The following is a 17356-nucleotide window of genomic DNA, read 5'->3' as shown; positions in this document are numbered from 1 at the left end:
CTTTTCTTTCCAGTCAAGGGTTGCTCCTTTATGGTAAAAGTCGTAAGGGGATTCTGAAATTTATGAGAAGTTCCAAAGGGGCTAAGACGGTAGGTCGGCGAGACCTGAACTTTTGGGGTATTCTTGCTGACACCTTTGGTGCTGACTGTTTCTTAACGGTTTTTGGATCAATTGAAAAGGGTCCTTAAGGATTTCCACTTTGATAATGATGTGTCTTAGGAATTTGAGTCCTTGATTCCAAAACTTTCATCTAGAGAACTTCGGGTAAAGCTTCTCTGATCGCATTGCTTTTGCGGTTTGTTGTAGCTGCTCTCCTTGGTTTCCTTCTTACTACAAGGGTAGATAAGCAAGTCATTTACAATGACAATGACTAATGGATCCTAGTAAGAATGGCATATCCTATGAATATTGCGAGCGGGGTGGTCCTACCTGAGGGGTATCACTACGGACTTGCAGCATCCGCATCGAATTTGGAGGATTGTCCTCAGATATCCTTCTCCAATACTCGCTACTGGTGATATTTATATCTCAGGTCCAATTCTTGAAGGGTACCTCGTTCCTTGTGGTTGGTCAGTCTATTCGTCTATGCGAGGTAGATAGTAAGGGTTTCTATTAGAGATATTGTCGGGGCCTCTGAAGTTAATGGAACTATGAGCAATTTGCCTTTCTATATGAAGAATAAGACCAGAGCTTTCCAAGGTGAGAAGCTTGGTTCTTTAATTTCACTGTTGGGTAGTTTGACAAGTTCAGACCTGATAGTTTTTGTAGCTCGGTAGGAAACATGTGGGTTTGGTTTATGCGACTAAGCCTTCTCGGATGGTAGGACATTTACTCGTCCCTCTGGGCAATCTTGGCCTGAAGCTCATGGCAGGACTCGTACCACATTCGTTCCAAGCTTCCGTGCTTGAACCTTGTCTGCTACATGTGTGACATTCCCAAAGGTCTCCTGTAAATGCTTGTGATAAGGTTTTGGGATGTATAACACTCCTCTGATGCGTGTTTTGGGGTTCCACAGCGAGAGATGATCTGTAGGTTCGTGCTGGATGTTTATGAAAGACGAAGGTTTCGATGTTTGGGGGTTTAGGTGAAAGGTCCTTTTGTAGACGTTAAATCGGGAAGATGAGGGCTATATCAATGAAAATTGGATGATGACCACAATATCCTTTTTAGATAACATGTGTTAAGTTGTGTTCGCAAGAAGAGATCACTAGAGTGATAGAGTATCTTGTGTTTCTTTTGAGGGTGATTCACTTTGTTTGATGTTATCATTATTGTAGATGATTTATACCATAGTGTCTAGCACTGGTAGTGGGCGTGTTTCGATAGCCAGTAATGATACTTGATATCATGATCCCTGACAGGTCTCCCTACGATCGAGCGGTATATGAATGTCGTATGTAAGTTGATGTTGGTGAAATCGTCGAGTGGGTGGCCCCACTCAATTCTTACTACTAGACACGGAATAGGAGTCGGGATGAAATTATTTGTTTCAAGACTTCAGTATTTTGATTATAATTAACCCCGATGTATGTACAAAGTCATCACATCTTATAGGTAATGATCCTAAGATCATATATGAATGTATTTGGTTCGATTTAAACGAGAGAGTATTTTAACTACTTTTAGAAAGACAGTGCTTTTAGCAAGCATACCAAATTCATTACAAACATATGGTACTTAAACGTTTTTGTCGTTAGAAACATTACAAAAGTCCTAATATGGTTCCCTGATACCCTTGTTGGTTCATTTGTCACACTCTTCCGGCTCCCCGTCATTCTTCTTAATAGGGCAGTTCCTCCTAAAGTGTCCTGATTCGCCACATCGGAAGCACCCTGGAATTACTTTGGTGTTGGGGGTTGGAGTGATATACCGCGTCGAGGCCCTACAGAAGCGAGCGGTATGTCCTTTCCTGTTGCAGTTATTACATTGTATCACCCGACACGAGAATTTTATATGTCAAGAGGACATTGGGAGTTTTAAAGATCTTGAAAAGTTTCAAGAACTAATCAAGGGTATTGTTTATCGAGCACACGACTTGAGGTTTGTAACCTATCGTGTTGACATATTCTTGTTTCTATGCCCATTCCAGTTAAAAGTTGACTATGCATGTGAGTTCTATGAGTTCTTAATTGTTTACATAACAACCTGGAAGTAATGGTAGGCCCTTGTGCTGCCAAGTGGCAAGAAGTTAAGATTACACGAGTTTAGTCCATATGTGTTTGGATTTGTTACTAACCTTGTCTTGTGATTATGGTTTTGACAAATTCACATGGATAGGAACACATACACCATAAAAATGTAAGTGTCATAAGGTTTCTCTTCGATTCATGAAAATGATGGTAAGGAAACGCTTTCACTAAGTAGATTTTTAAGTAGATAGCAATTGTGATATTTTCATTCTCAAAGTCGTTAGTGCAGCGTGTGTGGTTAACCGACACACTAACTTGGACTTGTGAGAAATGGCAAAGGTCTAAACAATTGAGACTATGATTACGGCATCCCTCTTCATGGTTCTAAAAATTGTTTAGACATTCATATGAACTGTCTAAGGAAAGGTGTATGATTTTGATAAAGTTTTATCAAAGGATCTTGTATCATAAATCTGAACTTTGGTAAGAAAGTCAATAAAGTACTGATTTCTAGAAGTCCAGCTGATTTTTGGATACATGTCAAAGCTAGTGGGAACATAAGTGTTATGCTAATAATTATCATGTTAGTGGGAGCATGATTAGTATGTTAAGTGTTGCAAGTTAGCAATGTTAATTATAGAAAACAAAAGTTTCAATTTGCAACATGTACTTTGCAGGGTTTTAAAAGTTGTTTTGCTATAATTAAGGGAAAGGAAATTATACTTCATTTCAATTCTTTAGTCAAGGATATATATATATATATATATATATATATATATATATATATATATATATATATATATATATATATATATATATATATATATATTGCGTTCTCAGATTTGATTATGATTATGGCATCCCTCTTCATTGTCAAATTTTGAAAACATGGCAAATAAAAATATTGTAGCAAAAGACTGGTCTAGGATCATGTCTTTACGTGAGACGTCATGAATCATATCCCATATGCTTCGAGTATAGGATCGATTACATGTGCTATAATATTTATCCTCTCTAAATTTTCCAAATGCCTAGGGCATTAAGAGGGAAAAAGGACTAGAACTGGATATGACTAAAATGATTAAGCAATTATCAAGGGCAATCTAAGGTTCACCAAAGATTGGTTGCTCATGGACAGTTGGAAGTATAATGTTAATTTTGGAAGGACCATATTGACATATTCTGAAAAGAGGAAACTCTTCTTCAGAAGTGATAGTCAAAATAAGAATCTGGAAATGTTTCCATAGGTGGAAGTTGTTCTTTAAATCTATGTAAGATTAGAAAACTTAATGCAAGAAGGATGTTCAAAGGAATGTACTTTGAATTTGAGACTTCGTTTCCATGGAATTTCTCTCCATTGGAATACTTTGTAATGTTTTGTTGCCGAGTCTCTATGACTTTTGTGCATAGTCATTACAAGAGGACCAATGCATATGTGTTTAAAACCTAATAGATTACAGTAAATGGCAGGAATTTGGTATTCTTACATTTACGATAAGGATTTGGTATTGTGAAATGAGCATTATTGGAATCATTTCCAGTTGATCTATTTCACAAAGTAAGGATCACAGACAAATATATTGTGCATAATTGGAGTATGGCATAACTATTGTTTGGACAAACATAGTGTGCATGCTTGGAGCATGACATGACTATTGTTTTGATTTAAGTATCAATTTGATTATTCAAAACATTATACAGTGAATAATGAGTACTCAATATGGTGTTTAAATAAAATGTGTTTTATTTACTCTCAAAGGTTCTTGGGGCCATATAGGATTAGTATTATTCTTTTGTTTCACTTTGCATGTTTTGACTTCCCGAATAACTAGGTTATTCAAAATCACCATAGTCAATAATACTTTGGAAGTAGGTATGAATCAAGACTGTCATGAATGGGTATGTAGTTTGTCTAGGTGGCCTAGACATAGCTGCAATATTCATGAGTGCTCTTGGAATAAGATTCGAGTATTGGATTAAACCCATGCTCATTTGACACACTTCATGGATTTAGCACGAGTGATCATGAGACGATAATATCTTATATTCTTCAAACGGTGACTTGTGAGTTGTAGTAACTTGACATATGTAAACGCAACTAGTAACTTGGTTGTTATAAAACATATCGTTGTGTGTAATTTGATGAGTAAGTACAAGCGAACATATGGGTCGAAGTTTATCCATTCCTTTTACCCTTAGAGGGATAAAAGCGATATCTGTGGGCCCCTCGATGATTTAGTGATGAAAAACGTAAGTGCTCGGCCGGGCCTGGACTGATTTGATTTGTTCAATTAGTCAGTCGTCATAAATCAGAAATTGGGAAACAACAAATGGACAGAGAGAATGATTATAATCCATGTCTCAGTCCATATGATATCTAGAATGGAGGAATATATGATCCCTTATCTAATGGACACGTCATTGACTAGGTCGGAGTTCGACAACGGCTTTTAAGAGCTACGATTGCTAGTCAGGATCTTGGAGTCATATGCAATAATAGTTTTAGACTTATCCAAGTGGGAGACTGTTGGATTAGATGTCTAAACCCATAACTATTATTGGTATGTATTCGACCCGAGAGTAGCATGGTCCATTTGGGTTGCATAACACCAGGACAATTTGTTAGGATGGATTCTTGAGAGAAGGTTATATATGATTTATTAATATATTATAAGTTCTAATATATTAATATGAAATCATATTTTTTAATTAGTATTGATAGAAAATTAATTAGGAATTAATTTAGTGATCAAAAGAGAATAATTAAACCTATAGGGACTAATTATGGTAATAAGTTATATTTATATATGTTGGGCTTATGATTCATGTTGGACCAAGTTTATGTATGGATACATACAGAGTTGGCCCGCATGAACCATGGATCATAAAACCCATGGATATGGATTTGGGTTATACCCATGACTCTTGGAATCCAACATATAAATATAATAGTACATGTGTAAAAACGTCACTTGAACACTTGAAGTTCTTGGAGTCCTTGGAGGTGTTTTTGGTGCATGAAATTCTCTTTCAAGAGTCACCTTTGTTCTAAGTGAGTTGTGATTCCATTTGAGGTGCAACACTTATGGCACTAAGTTCATAAAGGCCAAAGTCTTTCAAGCCACACCAAATACATCAAGACTTCAAGCCACGTAAAATGTATGTTACTCTAACTAGTATCTTGTATTGTTTATGTCAAATTGCATGCTAGTTATAGGATTAATACGTTGGAAGCACCATTGCATGTATAATTAGTGAAAACATAGATCCAAGATATTTAGGGTTGTATGTGCACCATAGGATGTTGTAGTATACTAAAACCATCAATAACTTCATGGATTATACCAAAAATCTTTCTTTCTGCTAATCAAACGTGTACTTCTCCCATACTAGACGTATTATTTATTAGACGCATTCTAAAGGCAATATATCACTCTTACGATATCTTCCAATAGGTATCATTCAATATCGTAAGCCTTCTCATTTCCTCCATTTACTTAACTCACTACGAGTCTTCACCATGATGTTTTGCACACCAAAGCAGTCGTTTGGTGTATCAAGACGAGAATATAGATAGAGGAAGGTTTAGATGCGTATTCCTCCTTATTACTTCAAAAAGTTACATGCTAGTTCTAATACCGTATTTAAACGTTTAGAAAACATGTGCACATAAAGTTTCTAGATCCAGTCGGCAACAGACCATAGATCCGATCAAACGATAGCATCATATAGCATCACAAATCATTTAGCGCATAAAAGCATTTTAGGCATCTTCCTTAAAGAAGCTAGTGCTTGTGCCTATTTAGGTGTACTACCTATAATATATTAGACACACTCCTCACGATCATCGCTTAGCATTTTAAGTTTAAGTCTAGAAATTTTCCTAAAATTCCTACTTCACTTAAACTATTGCTCTGATACCAACTGTGACATCCCAATTTTCACGGCCAGAAAAGACCGATTTATGCTTTATTTTGAAAATCAAAGTAACCTTTTAAAGAAAAGTGTTTCAAAATTTGTTCCCAGAAAAACATGATAAATACGTTATCAAATCATTTCCGAACAAATGTATTTTATTCATTTTAAAACAGTGGGATGTCATCGTCAATACAGAAACATAAGCATAAACAGACCTTACATTTGTTATCACTAGTGTTTTATATCTCCTAAATCTCTCAATGTAATGTAACTTCATATCGACAACTGTGATACAAATAAAATGAGTAGGTTAGGTTAGGAAACCTGGTGAGTACATAGGGTTTTCAACCCACAATAATATAATTATTATGTTTAAACATTAAACAATCAACCCAATTACCCATCCCCATTATATTCTTTACTCTTAAGGATCTACCCTAAGAATCGGTTATTCCTCGTTCATTCGTTCCTAAGGATTATCCTAAAGAATAGGCACGAAGTCCATCATCGCCAAGGTTCATACAACAGGCACTAAGTCCATAGTCTCCAAAGTTTATACAATAGGCACTAAGTCCATAATCAACAGGGTTTAGGTACTATGTTCATAGTCGCCATGGTTTATACAATTGGCACTAAGTCCATAGTCACCAATCTTTACTTATATCCTCTTTCATCCCTCCTCATTCATCTACCCATGTTTTACCCAACATATTCGTAGATATAAAATACATATACAGTTTAAATCACTTAAAGCATGTATAAATTTTTTCATCCAACATAGATCTCAAATAAACAGATAATATGCACACATAGCACGTAATTTATATAAAATACTTCATATATATGTGTAAGATGAAAGTAACTATGTACTCACTTGTTAAAGTGATGATTCCAAACTCGGACAACACTTTGCTTCTTAACAATATAATTTCCTTCGACGAAACCTAATATTATTACCACTAGATTTTAGTCTAATATTTACGGTGACTAATTATTAGTCTTAGCATTATTATTATTATATAAACATTTACACAATATTTTCCAACCACTATGTACAAACAGGGGCAGACATAAAACATCGGAAGGCAAGACCATTTTGGCATAGAGCACTTCTGAAATCCAACAACCCTATGCGGCCCTTTAAACCAGATTCTCCCTACAGCGAGTAGTTAAAAAGATATTATAACGACACTTATATAAGTCATAATAGTAGTCCAAATATTTTGAATAAGTTCATAATAATAATACTAATTTTAAATATAAGCTATATTTAAAATAGGGTAAGCATAACTTACTTACAAGGGTTTTTGCTAGCAGTCGGGCTCTGCAGGGGCAGAACTTCGTCGCTGAATCTTTCTATGAAAGATTCTTGCAGCGCTTCAGCGCTTACCTTACTATACTAAAACTACAAAAAGAGAAGTCTTATCACGAGGGACCGAAATGCTCGGGGGATAAGAAGATAAAGACTCTTGAATCAAGAGAATGGTGCAACAAATATGAGAGCCTTGAGGCTCTTATTTATAATAGTTGAATTTTCAAAAACCACCATTTATATTTACTTAAATGACTAAACACCCCTTTATAATACAATTTTAAATAGATTTAATGATATTTGTACTAAACTAATGTCGAAAGTACTTAAGATTAGTCTTATAATGACCGCATCGTCGATACCTTTCTAATGATATATATATATATATATATATATATATATATATATATATATATATATATATATATATATATATATATATATATAGACGTATATATGATTTACGCTTTATTTTAATACGTAAATGTGCTATTAAAAATTATTAATCGCTAATATGAACTCCATTTTGAAATTCTTTATGTCCACACATTGATATTTACGAGTACTACAACTTTGATTTTGATGTTGTCAGCTAATTCTCATTCTATCTCAGCTTTACAAAATTATATCGAATTTGTCCCGCTCGAAGAGTAGGGACCAAGTTTCGTCCATATCTTTAACATACGAGCTCTATTATCGACGTTCTTTATATCCACGCGTTGGTATTTATGAGTACTACAACTTTCGTTTAAACTCCATTGGCTAATTCTCATTCTATCTCGAATTTACAAATATGTATCGAATTCGCCGCGCTCGAAGAGTAGGGTTTAACTTTCGTCCATATCTTTCGCATACATGCTCTGTTTTTTACTGTCTTTTTATTGTTGAACTCCTATTAACGATATCTTCATTTCTCTTTTAGACTTTTTTGGTTAAAAATCGACCGATCTAAAATTCGAATTTTGGGTTGTGCACTACTATGCTAAATCTTAGAAAAATCATAATTTCCTCATACGAAGTCAGATTTGAACGTTCTTTGTATGCACACTCTCGGTTTAACATATACTATGTCTTTTGTTTAGATCGCTAAGGCTAGAATGTATTTTATCGTAAATTCACTTTTTACGATTCCCGGTGTTGTGCCGGTTTTGCCATAAAACTTCGACGAATCATAACTTCTTCGTTATAACTCAGATTTCGACGTTCTTTATATGTACGGAACCCTTGTGAAATATACTATAACTTGTCTATGATTATTTATTCTAAGTAATATTATATAAAAATTCATTTATGACGCTTATTGTCTCTAAATTGACTAGCCCGAATCTGTGGGCGTTACACTTATCATTTGGCATGAAGCTTCGACGATGCACCATCATTGGTTTTTAGACAAAATTTTGGAGGGAAGAACATTGTATTTGGAGGTGATTTTAGAAAAAAATTTCCAGTAATACGAAGAGGCAATTGTTCAGATATTGTGTAGGCATCATTGCATTTATCCATATTATGGCGTGAATGTATAATTTCATGTTTAACAATAAGCATGGGGCTTCAGATTAGTTATCCAACTAATCATTTGGATGAGACAAAAGAATTTGATGAATGGATTCTTAAAACTGGTGAAGGTAATATTGGTGGTATTAATGAATGCGAAACGGAAGTTGAATTTCCTAAAGACGTTATTTTTTCTTCTATAGGTGACCATATTCATTCAATTGTATGCACCATTTATCAGTCTTTTGAAGACCATCTTGATGATTCATCATATTTTCAAGATAAAGCAATTTTGGTCTCCACAAATGAAGAGGACGATGCTATCAACGGCTATATTTTAGGATTGATGAAATATGAAAGGAAAACATATTTGAGTTCAAATTCTTTATGTGAGGCAGAGTAAACAAATTGTTTTAAGGAATTATTTTACTCTCCAAATGTGTTGAATGCTTTTAAGGCATCTGGAATCCCCAACCATAAACTTACGAAATATAGGTGTTCCTATCATGTTACTTCGTAATATCGACCAAACCATAGGTTTATATAATGGTACTAGGTTACAAATTGTTAGGCTTGGAAAAAATTTCCTTGAGGCATGAATTATAACTAGTAGATTCTTCAATGAGACTACTTATATAACTTTCATGAAGTTAACTTCGTCTGATAAAAGAATCTCTTTCTTTTTCAGTGGAGACAATTCCCTATAGTTGTTTGTTTAGCCATGGCCATCAAAAAGAGTCAAGGAAAAACATTATCAAATGTTGGACTGTATTTGCGTAGACCCATCTTCACTCATGGGCCATTTATATAAGTTATTTTGCTTGTCACAAGTAAAAAAGGCTCGAATGTAATCAAATTTCACGAAGAAGGCTGTCCAACAAATAAAAGAAAATTTTTGTCTACAAAGAGGTTCTCAACGATTATGGATATTCAAACATTTCATTTTATTTTTAGACATTTCAATATAACCAATAAAGCGAAGTCTGTTTCTGTTACTTTATATTTTAATTATTGTGTTGTTATATTATAACTTTATATGTATTGTTTTATATGTTCCTTGTGTTATACGCTAGTTGTTTTTATCAAAGCAATAACAGTATTATATTGTGATGAAACAAAAAGCAAAAATATATAACTAAGATCATAAGTGATATTAACCATCCATAAGAAAATTGATATAATATAGTTGTCTAAATATTACAAGTTTGACATTCACAAGTTTGTTGCTTAATGCATGTGACATTAATTGACAAGCTTTTTAGAAAGAAAAACAAAAAATGGCTCTATGTATATAACACTACCTCCTAAAATTATAAACATAGTCCCATTTGTTCTTCTTTTTGACTTCTTCATTGCTAAGTTTTGATGGACCAGCTTCTTTAACGCTTCCAAGTACAATAAATTGGTAAAACTCCTTAGTTTTCTTCAATGCTTCCAAGTACAGTAAAAAGGTAAAACACCATAGTTTTAATAAAATTGCTATTTCTAATCATTGAGTTCATTATTGTAATAGTTTCATAATCTTTATTAGGGCTAGAAGAGATCAAATTATGGAACTAACGCAAAATATTGGCTTAGATAATTCCAAGAAATAGAGCAATTGCATTATTGCATGATGACTCCGAACAAATTTCATCTTTCCAAACTAAACTTTCATCATCCAACATAAGAAGTACATTTAATTGGAAAAATGTATTAAACCAGATGAAAATAAGCATACAGGAGTCACACTAAAATGATTTAAGTTTAAAAAAAAAGAGGAAATGGAAAAAAGAAAAGCTTACTCTATTAGTACAATACTGTCAGTTTCTTCATCTGAGTATAATTATGTGAAAGGTAAAATGCATACTTTCGACTATTTCATTTGCAAGAAACATTTCATTCAATTTGCTTCCACTATCAGCATAAGGAAGCTCAATCTGGTGAAACATACAAACACAATATTATAAGATAATCACAAATCAAGATATAGAAACTTAGGGAGAATTAAACCTATATGATAGCATCTCCTCTTCATTGAGTGGAATGTTGATCTTTAATGGCGTCGATCATAAAGTGAGGTACAAGCTTCTAATACATATAGACATAATGATTTAGCTTCAAATATGAAAAAATTGATAAGTGATTACCAATAACTTTACTTGGTAAACTTTTCTTAAAATGGATAAAAGCTCCCAAAAAGGTAAGAGATGTGTGAGTTTATATGTGGATCTTTGTCATTGAGTGCACAAGTAGAGAGATAATGTAGACAAACATTTCCTTTCAGTGACATTTCGTGGTCTCATATGTACATATTATTAGCCCGAATTTATGAACTGATCGGGTATTCACCACAAATTTGAAGCTGAAAAGTAGCATGTTTGAATCTAAACAAGGTATCTCTGTTTAAATATGAACCAAAAAAGTATATAAAAAACTAAGAACAGTTAACGAATTATGACATTCAACAAAGAGCTTACATCCCAACTGTATCAAGAGTTGATGGAAAGGTTCCATAAGCCAAAGGTTGAGGATTCAACTGTTGTTGGAGAAAAAATGTTTAGATTTCAGAGTAGAGTAGTGAGTGTCTGTCGTAACCTTACTAAAAATGAAACATGACATACCTCTACCTATATATCAAAATCTCAAGAATCTATCTAATCGTCCTACAATTATATAAAATATAAACATGTCTAGAAAACTTCTTAACAAAAACATGTAAAAAACAATAAGCTATCTTGGCATATTCCTTCAGAAAAAAGACAATTATGCAAAAATGTTAAGAGGGTGTTTGGGATTGCTTTTCAAATGACTTTTGTTTTTAGTTTTTCCACATAGTCAAAAAATTCAAAAAAAGATGTTTTACAATTAGAAAATTACTTTTGAAACTAACTTTTTGCCAAGAATAAAATAGTGGTTTTTCAAAAGTCAAGAAATGATGTCTTTTTGTGACTTTTAGCCACTTAAAAGGTAATTTACATTCAAAAGTCAAGCATGATAAAACAAACACTTTATAAAAACAACTTTTGGCTTTTGCTTCGTCAAAAGCTAAAGCGAAAAAGAACTTTTACAAAAAAAAGATTTTAAAGGTTAAAAAGTAATCACAAATACACCCTAAGTACACAGTCATCAATTTCGAATACTCTCAGCCTTCTTATTCGAGTACATCTTTTTCAACTTGTGTTATGTAATTGGAACACATGAGTAAACAAATGAGTATACATTGTAAAACCACCACAAGTAGTGTCAAGCTGTTTTTAAACAGCTTGATCTTAATTTTTATAAAATCGTTAGTGTCATGTTGCATCAATTCATGTTGTTTTGGAAAATGTTTTTAGCTATTTTTTAGTATTAAAAATATTTTAAATTTAATATTTGAAGGAAAATAATTACACTTAATATAATGTATATAAATCTAAAGTACATAATTTATTTACTTATTCATCAAATCGCATCCAAACTTCTTGCACCACAACAAACCGCATCACACCACATAATGTGGTTTAGAACCTCCGTGGTGCAGTTTGCGGTTTGTGGTTTCCGATAATCTCAAACCGCACATGTGGTGTGGTTTGAGGTTTTGACTCTAAGATCATCAAATCGCATCACGCACACCCCTAAACTATACCAGGTCCAAAACTCCAATAGGGAATGAAATTACTTCATCAAAGGCATCTAATATTTTCCTAAAACTATTATTTCTTATTCATAACAATTTATACCATGTCTTATATCATGTCAGAATTTTCTATAGATAGAAATAGTTCAAAACACTTTGTAAATAAAACATGAGCATGCTTCAGTATCAGAATAAAGAAGAAAAAACGTGGATAAAATGTTAATGTTAATATCTATTCATTGATTTTACTAAAGTCAATTACATAAATAAAATCTTATCATTCAAATCTTGTAATGGGTAACGGATAATAAAGGAAACAAATGTAACTACAACTGATGGTGAATAAAAAACTAAATATAATTTCAAAATATTATATAAGTTAAACATAGTTATGTGTCAATGTACATTGCCTATATTGGTGAAAAGAGTAAAGTATGTTTGTTTTTTTTTTCTTACAAATTACACTAAAGATAAAAGAATTGTATGATAATTATTTTTTTTTGTTAAGTCTAAATCAGTCAAGTATGATATTGTATAGTATGTGCTTACTGAATCAACTAAACTATTCCAAGTAGATGCTAGACTAAATTCGTTAGCACTTGGTTCTTTAAAAATCCATGTGTGACTAATTTGCTTTAGTTTTCCAAGTAATTTGAAAATATTGATTTTCAACAATAATCATATGGCAATTAACGTAATTAATTATTATAAAAATTAACCTTTGTTTATTCTAATAGAATCAGATGATTGCAAGAATCAATTCACTTGATTCTTTCAAAATTAGAAAAAAAAAACACATGTACAGAAAAAAGGGATGCGTAACAGGGGAGAAGAAAAGGAATTACGGGAAATTTACTTTTACACCAAATTTCATTTTTTATTCAAGGCTCAAAACTTAATTAAAACATTAAACCAACATCTTTCTCATTTCTTGTACTACCTTCAGTCCTAGCATCTTTCTCATTTCTTCAAACTTGATTCTACCCGTCGACATTGTCAGAATATCAGCTCGTTGTTCATTGGTTCTCAGATTCTTAACCAACATTTCTCCTTCTTCAATACATTCAAGTAATGAAGTAACACTTTGTATTAATATTCTTACTTCTTCCATGCAACACGGGGTTTTTTATCAGATCTAACGTTGATTTGTTGTCCAATGTAGACTACCAGGGCTTATCATCTTACCTGTTAATTCACTCAACAGACTCCCTATCCAGATACCTTGACACATAGTTTTTGTTGTAGCCCTGAATTCTGCTTCACACCTAGAAAGGCCTACATTTTTCTATTTCTGTGAAGCCGAAGTAACCAAGTTTACATTCAGGTAGAATGCAACTCTAATTCTACTTCTTCTATCAGTTATGTCTCTTGCAAGATCACTATACGTGTACCCATTTATGATGTCTTCTTCATACCCTTTAACATAAGCTGTCATACCCCCCTGAACCGAAAGAAATCGGCGGAAACGTCTGGGGCTTTGGGTGACTTCGTCTTGGAATATCATCAAAGTGAATATAAATGAAACATGATAAACATCATCATCATACATACCAAATATGACCATCATTTTTTACATCAAGTATTGTATTAAATTTCGCATACCCGAATAGTTAATGTATAATGATACAAAATATGACAATTTCCACATGTTCCTGTCAACCTTTCTGCTTAACGATTCCATGAGAATACAAGTTAATTTGAAAACGTCAACACATATGTTGGTGAGTTCATAAGCATGTTTGAGTTAAATGTTTTGTATTATTTTGTAAACACCAGAAAAGAATTACAGGAAATTTACTTTTACAGCAAATTTCATTTTTTATTCAAGGCTCAAAACTTAATTAAAACATTAAACAACTATCCTATATATCCAAAAAGGATTGGAATCATTTTCTAATGCAAAATCTTATTTAAATGGTAAGTTTCTTATTTTAGCATTGGAACCTAAATGTCCTAGTTTTCTGGATTAGTCTAACAAATTCCCCTTAATCCAAAACCTTGTTGTACCTTCACTCCTAACATCTTTCTCAATTTCTTCAAACTTGATTCTACCAGTCGACATTATCAGCATATCAACTTGTTGTTCCTTGGTTCTCACATTCTTAACCAACATTTCTCCTTCTTCAATACATTCAAGTAATGAAGTAACACTTTGTATTAATATTCTTACTTCTTCCATGCAACACGGGGTTTTTCATCAGATCTAACGTTGATTTGTTGTCCAATGTAGACTACCAGGGCTTACCATCTTACCTGTTAATTCACTCAACAGACTCCCTATCCAGATACCTTGACACATAGTTTTTGTTGTAGCCCTGAATTCTACTTCACACCTAGAAAGGCCTACATTTTTCTATTTCTGTGAAGCCAGAGTAACCAAGTTTACATTCAGGTAGAATGCAACTCCAGTTCTACTTCTTCTATCAATTATGTCTCTTGCAATATCACTATACATGTACCCAGTTATGATGTCTTCTTCATACCCTTTAACATATGTTGTCAGACCCCCCTGAACCGAAAGAAATCGGCGGAAACGTCCGAGGGTTTGGGAGACTTCGTCTTTGAATATCATCACAGTGAATATAAATGAAACATGATAAACATCATCATCATACATACTAAATATGACCATCATTGTTTACATTAAGTATTGTATTAAATATCAAATTCCCTAATAGTTATTGTATGATGATACAAAATATGACAATTTCCACATGTTCTTGTCGACCTTTCTGCTTAACGATTCCATGAGAATACAAGTTAATTTGAAAACGTCAACACATATGTTGGTGAGGTCATAAGCATGTTTGAGTAAAATGTTTTGTATTATTTTGTAAACACCAGAAAAGAATTACAGGAAATTTACTTTTATAGCAAATTTCATTTTTTATTCAAGGCTCAAAACTTAATTAAAACATTAAACAACTATCCTATATATCCAAAAAGTATGGGAATCATTTTCTAATGTGAAATCTTATTTAAATGGTAAGTTTCTTATTTTATCATTGGTACCAAAATGTCCTAGTTTTCTGGATTAGTCTAACAAATTCCCCTTAATCCAAAACCTTGTTGTACCTTCACTCCTAACATCTTTCTCAATTTCTTCAAACTTGATTCTACCAGTCGACATTATCAGCATATCAACTTGTTGTTCCTTGCTTCTCACATTCTTAACCAACATTTCTCCTTCTTCAATACATTCAAGTAATGAAGTAACACTTTGTATTAATATTCTTACTTCTTCCATGCAACACGGGGTTTTTCCATCAGATCTAACGTTGATTTGTTGTCCAATGTAGACTACCAGGGCTTACCATCTTACCTGTTAATTCACTCAACAGACTCCCTATCCAGATACCTTGACACATAGTTTTTGTTGTAGCCCTGAATTCTACTTCACACCTAGAAAGGCCTACATATTTCTATTTCTGTGAAGCCAAAGTAACCAAGTTTACATTCAGGTAGAATGCAACTCCAGTTCTACTTCTTCTATCAATTATGTCTCTTGCAATATCACTATACATGTACCCAGTTATGATGTCTTCTTCATACCCTTTAACATATGTTGTCAGACCCCCCTGAACCGAAAGAAATCGGCGGAAACGTCCGAGGGTTTGGGAGACTTCGTCTTTGAATATCATCACAGTGAATATAAATGAAACATGATAAACATCATCATCATACATACTAAATATGACCATCATTGTTTACATTAAGTATTGTATTAAATATCAAATTCCCTAATAGTTATTGTATGATGATACAAAATATGACAATTTCCACATGTTCTTGTCGACCTTTCTGCTTAACGATTCCATGAGAATACAAGTTAATTTGAAAACGCCAACACATATGTTGGTGAGGTCATAAGCATGTTTGAGTAAAATGTTTTGTATTATTTTGTAAACACCAGAAAAGAATTACAGGAAATTTACTTTTATAGCAAATTTCATTTTTTATTCAAGGCTCAAAACTTAATTAAAACATTAAACAACTATCCTATATATCCAAAAAGTATGGGAATCATTTTCTAATGTGAAATCTTATTTAAATGGTAAGTTTCTTATTTTATCATTGGTACCAAAATGTCCTAGTTTTCTGGATTAGTCTAACAAATTCCCCTTAATCCAAAACCTTGTTGTACCTTCACTCCTAACATCTTTCTCAATTTCTTCAAACTTGATTCTACCAGTCGACATTATTAGCATATCAACTTGTTGTTCCTTGGTTCTCACATTCTTAACCAACATTTCTCCTTCTTCAATACATTCAAGTAATGAAGTAATTGTATTAATATTCTTACTTCTTCCATGCAACACGGGGTTTTTCATCAGATCTAACGTTGATTTGTTGTCCAATGTAGACTACCAGGGCTTACCATCTTACCTGTTAATTCACTCAACAGACTCCATATCCAGATACCTTGACACATAGTTTTTGTTGTAGCCCTGAATTCTGCTTCACACCTAGAAAGGCCTACATTTTTCTATTTCTGTGAAGCCAAAGTAACCAAGTTTACATTCAGGTAGAATGCAACTCCAGTTCTACTTCTTCTATCAATTATGTCTCTTGCAATATCACTATACATGTACCCAGTTATGATGTCTTCTTCATACCCTTTAACATATGTTGTCAGACCCCCCTGAACCGAAAGAAATCGGCGGAAACGTCCGAGGGTTTGGGAGACTTCGTCTTTGAATATCATCACAGTGAATATAAATGAAACATGATAAACATCATCATCATACATACTAAATATGACCATCATTGTTTACATTAAGTATTGTATTAAATATCAAATACCCTAATAGTTATTGTATGATGATACAAAATATGACAATTTCCACATGTTCTTGTCGACCTTTCTGCTTAACGATTCCATGAGAATACAAGTTAATTTGAAAA

Source organism: Lactuca sativa, chromosome 1, assembly GCF_002870075.4.
Source record: "Lactuca sativa cultivar Salinas chromosome 1, Lsat_Salinas_v11, whole genome shotgun sequence".
Classification (NCBI taxonomy): Eukaryota; Viridiplantae; Streptophyta; class Magnoliopsida; order Asterales; family Asteraceae; genus Lactuca; species Lactuca sativa.
Note: the sequence above shows the minus strand (reverse complement) of the source record.